Here is a 7,232-nt window from a genome sequence, read left to right as displayed (position 1 = left end):
GGCCCATGGAGGGCTAAACCCTAGTGGGTATTTGGGCATGTGAACCCTAAGATTTATATTTTGGATTCATTCTCTTAATGCTTCTAGTTAATACGAGTTGTCTTGAGTTTTAATCTTGTGATTTAATTGCTTGCTAGTGTTGTTAATCCTTGTGGTTGATTTACATTGCATGATTTAATACTTTGATGTGAGAGGTCTCCATTAGAGTTAGATTTCCAAGATTAAAGAGGGTTGAGAGGGTGAGCCTTGAGATGGAGGAGTGTCAACTTTCCCCTTCGATTGAGTGTTTCCTATCTCCGTATTCCATATTCTCTTTGCAACCATATTTGGTGTGAGGCGTGAGATTGCTCGATTTCTCTGCGGGACCTTGTAGGGGGTTAGGATCCTTCGCGGAATTAGGGTTGGATCTACATTTAGGAATCGGTTTCACTCTTAGGTTTCCTTATAGCATAATGCGGTCATATAGGGTGTGAAGTGTTGAGGATTGGTCGATTTCTCCACCGAGACCTTGTAGGGGACTAGTGCCTTTTGCTTGGAGACAAGGATTGGTTATCGTTGGACTACCTCGACTCATTAGACTCGATTCTAGAGCATTTAGTGAATCTTGAGCTTTAAGGAAGATCTTAGGGGATCATTGCCCTGAATACCTCATCCTTAGTGATTGAGACTCTTCTACTTTATTTCTTGCATACTTGTTTGCTTTGCTTGCAATTAGTTCACTTCATCATATTCATTGATTCCGACTAGATAATTGAGAAGTTGTTATTACTAATACTTCCGTTCCATGTGGATTCGACTACCCGACTCACCGGGTAATTTATTACTCGACACCCTGCACTTGCGGTATATACACGCATATTCGGGACGTGTCATGTTTTTTTGGCGCTGTGCGGGAACAGGGATATTAGGAACACTAGGACTTGATTACTTTAGTCATTCACATTTTTATTTGTTTTTCTATTTCATATTTCTCTCTTTCGCCATTCTTATTGTTTCTTTTTATTGATTTCAACTTCAGGTTATGACCCGATGGAACCCTTCGACATTGGTTGAAGAGGATCCTGAAATTGAGCGAAGATTTCGTAGAAGGGGCAAGGAACCCATGACAAGAACAGAACTCTCCAGCTGAAATAGATATCGAAGATCGGGAAAATATGGCGAGAACAAGAGGGGTGACAAAGGACATTATCAGATTTTGCTAGGGCCTACAATTAGTGGGACACGGTCAAGCATTGTTAGGCCACCCAGTAGCTGCCCAAAATTTTGAGTTAAAAGCCGGGTTTTATTCAAATGGTTCAACGATGCACTTGAGTTCAATGGGTTAGCTGATGAAGACCCAAATAGTCATATTGAGAACTTCCTCGAAATTTGTGATATGTTGAAGATCAATGGAGTCTCGGATGATGCAATCCGATTGAGAGCATTCCCTTTTTCATTGAAGGGAAGAGCCAAGCAATGGCTTCATTCATTGCCATGAGCTTCTATCACTAGCGATGGACTGAGATGGTTGAGGCTTTCCTACGTAAAGGTATTTTTCCTCCGGGGAAATCGGCAAAAGCTTCGCAATGAAATATCTTCGTTTGTTCGAGATAGAGCTTGAATCCTTATTTGAAACTTGGGAGCATTTCAAAAGACCTTTTATGAAGTGTCCACAACACGGGTTCCCCGAGTGGATGGTTATTCAATCATTTTACAATGGGTTGAACTCGAGTACCAAGCAACTCCTTGATGCTCTGCCAGGGAGGGACAATGGGAAACAAAAACTCCCGAGCAAGCCCGACAACTAATTGAGGAAATGGGATTGAATAGCTACCAATGGAAAGCAAGAGAAAAAGAAGAAGGTGGCGGGCTCCATGAGATTGATGCGGTTTACATCCCTAGCAGCCCAAGTCGAGGCACTAAGCAAGAAGTTGGATACTTTGACTTCATCGAAGGTAGCCGCAATCACAAGTTGTGATGGTTGTGGGGGTGCACACATGCCATCCGATTCTCCTATCTCAATTACCACTTCAGCTCCAATTGAACAAGTTGATTTTTGTGGGTAATTCGGGAAGAGTACAAAGGGAACCCCTACAGCAATACTTACAACCAAGGGTGGAGAAGCCACCCAAATCTCTCATGGGGAAATCAAGGGCAACAAAAGGCCAGTTGCTCCACCGGATTTCAGCAAACACCTTCGATTCGGAAAGAGTTTCAGAGTGGAAAGGGTTTTTGTCGAAGTTTATTCAATCAACCGACACAAGGTTCCAAAACATAGAGGCAACACTCCGTAATCACACCGCTTTTTACATAATTTGGAGAATCAAGTTGGGCAAATAGCAAAAATCATTAGCGGAGAGACCTATTGGAAGCTTGCTTGAGTAACACTGAGACTAACCCAAGAGAGCAAGTGAAAGCGATCACCTTGATAAGTGGTCGAGGGCTCCAAGAAAAGGTTGCTGCTGAGAATAATTCTAAATTCTTCAAGCCAAAAACCCCCATCGGGAAGATTGCTGAAAATCCACAAGAACGACCAAGGGATAAGATGCAAGATAAGGAAAAAGGGGCCAGCTGTGCCTTCCCTTCATTTTCTCCAAGAATTCCCTATCCGGCGCGTTTGAAGAAAGACCAAGTTGATGAGCAAAAGCAGGAAATTTCTGGATCTATTCAAACAACTACACATAAACATTCCGTTTGTAGAGGCGTTGTCTCAAATGCCTCGTTATGCAAAGTTCTTGAAGGATCTCTTAACCAACAAGAGGAAGATGGAGGAAAGTGTGGCTGTGGTATTAGAAGGTAATTGTTCGGCAATGCTTGAGAAAAAACTTGCCAAACAAAATGAAAAGATCCGGGGTGTTTCATCATACCATGTGCAATCGGAGGTTTGGGGGAAGAAAAAAAGCTTTTGGCCGATTTGGGAGCTAGTATTAATGTTATGCCATACACATTATTTCGAAATTGGGTTTGGGAAAGCCACGTCCGACCCGCATGACTTTTGCAGGTGGTGATCGTTCCGTTGTCATCCTAGAGGTATAATCGAAGATGTTTTAGTAAAAGGTTGACAAGTATATTTTTTTCCCTGCAGATTTTGTTGTGTTAGATGTTGATGAAGATGCGGAGGTGCCATTAATTCGGGAGACCGTTCCTACGCACCTCCAAGGCACTCATCGACATGGATGGAGGCGAGATGACGTTGCGTATTGGAGAGGAAAATATCACATACCGCTTTACCGAAGCAATAAAGCACTCTCTTGACTTTGATGATACTTGTTATTTTTATTGATGTCAATGATGAGATTTCTAATGAATACTTGCAGGAATTGTTGCATCCGGATCCGTATGAGGAATATCCGGACATGGAAGAGGCGCAATTAAAAATTTGTACGGAACAAGTCCTCAAGGATCAACCACAAGGAGGATTCATGGAATGGATTTTTAGCCGAGTCAAGAGGTCGAGACATCGTCGCCGGGAAGCACTCCACACAATAGGAGACACGCACACACAGGGAGAGCGTGACATTCCCTCATTCGGTAACTTGGTTAAGAGTTTTTCCTTCAATATGCAGAAATTCGTCCATCATGTGTGCGAGGTTGCTAAGAAGGAGGTTTTCCATCTTTATGAGCCACCATGAGGTAAGGATAGGTACGTCTAGCTTAGTGACGTTAAACAAGCGCTTCTTGGGAGGCAACCCAAGTTTTTTAGTTAGTTTTTAGACTTGAAATTTAATTCTACTGAGTAATAAGTTAATGAGTGTGTGCCTTGATCAATTTTTGTTGTTTGCTGGTGTTTTTCATGAAAGTTTTTCGGTGATATGCATTATTTTTCATGTGTATGACATGGTTTAGGGTGTTTCAATGTTAAATGTTGAAAAAGTTGGTGTCAATTTGGAGTTTTAGGCCCTTAGTGGACTGTCTGCAGAAATTTCGCAGCCTGCGCGCCAGCGTGGAATTTCACGCGGTTGTGTACTAGACTGCACGCTGGGAGTGGCAAATCCACACCCCCATGTGCCTATAAGAATGTGAAGGGGCACTATTCATCATCTTCCATTTTTAAAGAACCCTTTCATCTTCCACTTTTTCACTCCTATAAAAACTCAATTTTTGATCTCTAAAACCATTTGTTTTTCAATTCCTTGGGGGATTAGAAGTGATTTGCTGGAGTTTGCACCCGATTTTTTTCTTCTCCAATTTGCTCAGTAAGCTCTCACTTTCTCCCACCCTTTCCATGTTCTTCAAGGTCATTTTCATGGAGTTTTCATGGTATTTGTGTGCTATTTTTTTCATAGGAAATCATGTTAGACACCTAATGAATGCTTGAGAATGATTTATTCGAGGCGTAGGAGCCCAACTCCGACGAAATCGCCGAGTCGGGCGCCCACGCGAGACGCTGCCCAGCGCCCAGCGCGTGGGCTGGCAACGCAGCCAGCAGGAAAAGGGACTACGGGCTACCAACAAGACTGACGAGTCCAGATGACTAATCTACAGAATCGAAGGAAACTGGAAGAACGAGAGAGTCCAGCTGAACTAGGATCTAGACTCCTTCCGAGAGGCAAGTTCAGCTACAGACGGTCGCTCAATCGCACCTTCCCTACCGGCTCTGTTCTCTAGCCCTGTGCTTTAAAAAAGAAAGCCCTCCCATGTTGAGTCAGCAGCAGAAACCCTTTCTGACATGAAGTTAAGATAGTGGAAGCCCCGAATTGCTTGCTCCACAACGTGCTTGACTTTCGGAGGACTAACCGCTTCTAATGAGACCTTGGGGGAGGTTGGGCACCGGACGGTGGAGGTACCCGTGCTCTTGGTCCTCAAGTTGACCATTAACGGGTCCTTAGTCATCTATTCGTCCAGGCGAAATGACTTAATCAAGAGAGAGAGAACCCCTTTTAACGGGATCAACTATATCCACTTTAAGTCGGCCTCGGGTGAATTTCTACGCTTATCTCATCTGCTAGCTCGCCTTCTTCTTTTAAAAGTCTTTAGCATTCATCTTTCTATGAACGAACTGTGGCATTAACAAAGCATCAAGGGAGAGCTTTCCTAAATCCATTTGACCGGAGCCGGGATCAAAACTACTTTTTTATATAAGTATATAAGTAAGTATAAGTAAGGCCACCTTCAAAAATTCAACAGATTCCACCATAGCAACTCAACTCTTCAGATCAGGAATCGCCTTTCTTATCTATTTTATTTCACGCCCCCCTGAGCCTGAACTAACTCATTTATCTTTTCGACTGGAACTCCTTATCCTTAATCAGTTAATCCGGAAGTTACTTCCCAAGAATAAGGATCTGCCTTACTTAAGCCCCCGACTTCGCTACACTTGCTTATAGAAGGAAATTCCCACTCGAAGGCCCTAGTACTACTGACTTTGCACCAGATTCAATTGCAGCGGAATCTATGGAACACTTGCTTAAAATAAAAAAACGGATTCGATTCCGAATCAACTAGTTATTCCTTCCCTTGCTTGACCTTGTCATCGCCAGGAAGAACGTCGCATTCGATCTAAAGAAAGATTCTTCTTCGAAGCATGAACCATCCGCTCCTTTTTCCTCAAAAAAACTTGCCTTGGAGTTGAAGTATTAGCTCGCGCTGCACCTGGACTGGTTATCTCGAAAGCTCTGGTTGAATAAAAAAGTATACTTACTTGGCTTCTTTCACTCCTAAATAAGTTATCCGGGGACCAAAAACGAAGAAAAGAAGTAGAAGTAGCCTTTCCTTAAGCGTCCGTTCGCCTCAGGCAATGCAATTCTTGGTAAAACTAAGCATTCGTTCGGAGTCTCTACGAGAGAATAGCTACCGATTTCCTGCTTCCTCTTCTGGGTCTCGGATAATGTTTTACTTAAACTATGAAATTGAAAAAGTCTCTTTGAAAGTGAAATAGATACTGCTGGTCACATAGCCTAGGGGTTACCGCAGGAAGTAAGCTTCACCTGACCTGTGACCTTAAAGAAAAAGAATCAAAAAAATGTTACCCGGAGTAGCAAGGACTTTACTTTTGCCTGCTATTCATTCAAAAATAGGTTTCACCGTTAACTAGCTAACTAGATGGGACGTCAACAGCGGGAATGCAAAATGCAAGACCTGGACCTGGTTCAGGCAGTCAAGCAGCAAAGCCCTCTTTCTATTCGGGAGCTTTCGTAACGGCTATAAAGAATGGATCTTTCTCCTCGTGAAGGCTATTGGGATCGATCCCTTCAACCCTGTTTGGCATGGAAGGTCGCAAGATAAAAAGAAAAAACTCTTATTGTTAGCAGCTTTTTTTCAAGCTCCCCGAGGTAAGGAAGTCAAGCAACCAATAGCATTTGTACCTACTATGCCTTTTCACCGGGTGAGCAAAAAAAGCGGTTACCTTTTGCCCGGTCTTCCTTAACGCAAAGGGAAAGCATCATCCCTATAAGACTGTCGCTAAACAAAAAGAAATTCTTTTTCACATTCAACCATGAAACAGAGTGCGACTTGAGCAATCAAAGCTACCCCCTCTTCCACTGCTGACTACGAACAGTTGACAGCTAATGATTCTGCCCCTACTTTATCAAAAAAACCTATTTTTAGAGCTTAAAATCAAACTCATTCTATCACTATTACGAATAATAGTTGAAAGAAGTCATGCTCGACCTATTCTAGAAATAAGAGATGCCAAATCGTCTTCCCCTTATCTTATTTAAGAACCTTTCCTTGCTTCGTCGAATGAAGAAGCGGATGAATCTGGCGGATGACTGGCCTACCATGTTCCGTTGGTTTTGCTCTTTTTTTTATTGGCTAGAATGTTTGTAAGAAACATTTTTAAGACCCCTCAATGACGTAGAGCGGGTGATACTCTCCCAAAGTCTCAAGACGGATTCCTACTAGGTGATTCTAGGGGATATCGCTTACGTAACAGAACAGAGCTCCCGCTTGGCCAGGTGAACCAGCACTGTTGATCGTAGGTCCATTCCATTCCGTGGCCTTAAACGGATGTGAACGAATCTCCTCCACTAAAGGACCAAAAAGTCTCACTGAAGGCGACGAAGAACAATAGGGACAGGAAATGACCGCTCCTCCCGACATGGATTGGAAGGAAGGACCCTCCCTGTGAGTGGATTGTGACTTTCTGTTCCAGCAAAGGTGACCCTGCACCTATTCATTGAGCACCTTTTTACAGCTCCTTGCGATCTTGAATAGAGCACCTCTTTCAATTGCTCGATTGACAGGCTTAGGCGGAATAGGAGGAAGGCTTTCAATTCTATATCTATAAGACAGAAGTTCTTCATAGCATT

General features: G+C 43.0%; 1 non-coding gene across 1 annotated transcript; it reads right to left on the bottom strand.

The window, feature by feature from the left end:
• Positions 1-1,556: 1,556 nt before the first annotated feature.
• LOC120256412 lies at positions 1,557-1,663 on the bottom strand. The gene has a single exon (XR_005535294.1). It is a non-coding gene; the product is annotated as a small nucleolar RNA R71 (small nucleolar RNA).
• Between the last annotated feature and the right edge of the window lie 5,569 nt (positions 1,664-7,232).

Source organism: Dioscorea cayenensis, unplaced genomic scaffold (assembly GCF_009730915.1).
Source record: "Dioscorea cayenensis subsp. rotundata cultivar TDr96_F1 unplaced genomic scaffold, TDr96_F1_v2_PseudoChromosome.rev07_lg8_w22 25.fasta BLBR01001425.1, whole genome shotgun sequence".
Classification (NCBI taxonomy): Eukaryota; Viridiplantae; Streptophyta; class Magnoliopsida; order Dioscoreales; family Dioscoreaceae; genus Dioscorea; species Dioscorea cayenensis.
The sequence above is the reverse complement of the archived record's forward strand: the minus strand, read 5'-3'. Positions and strand labels throughout refer to the sequence as shown.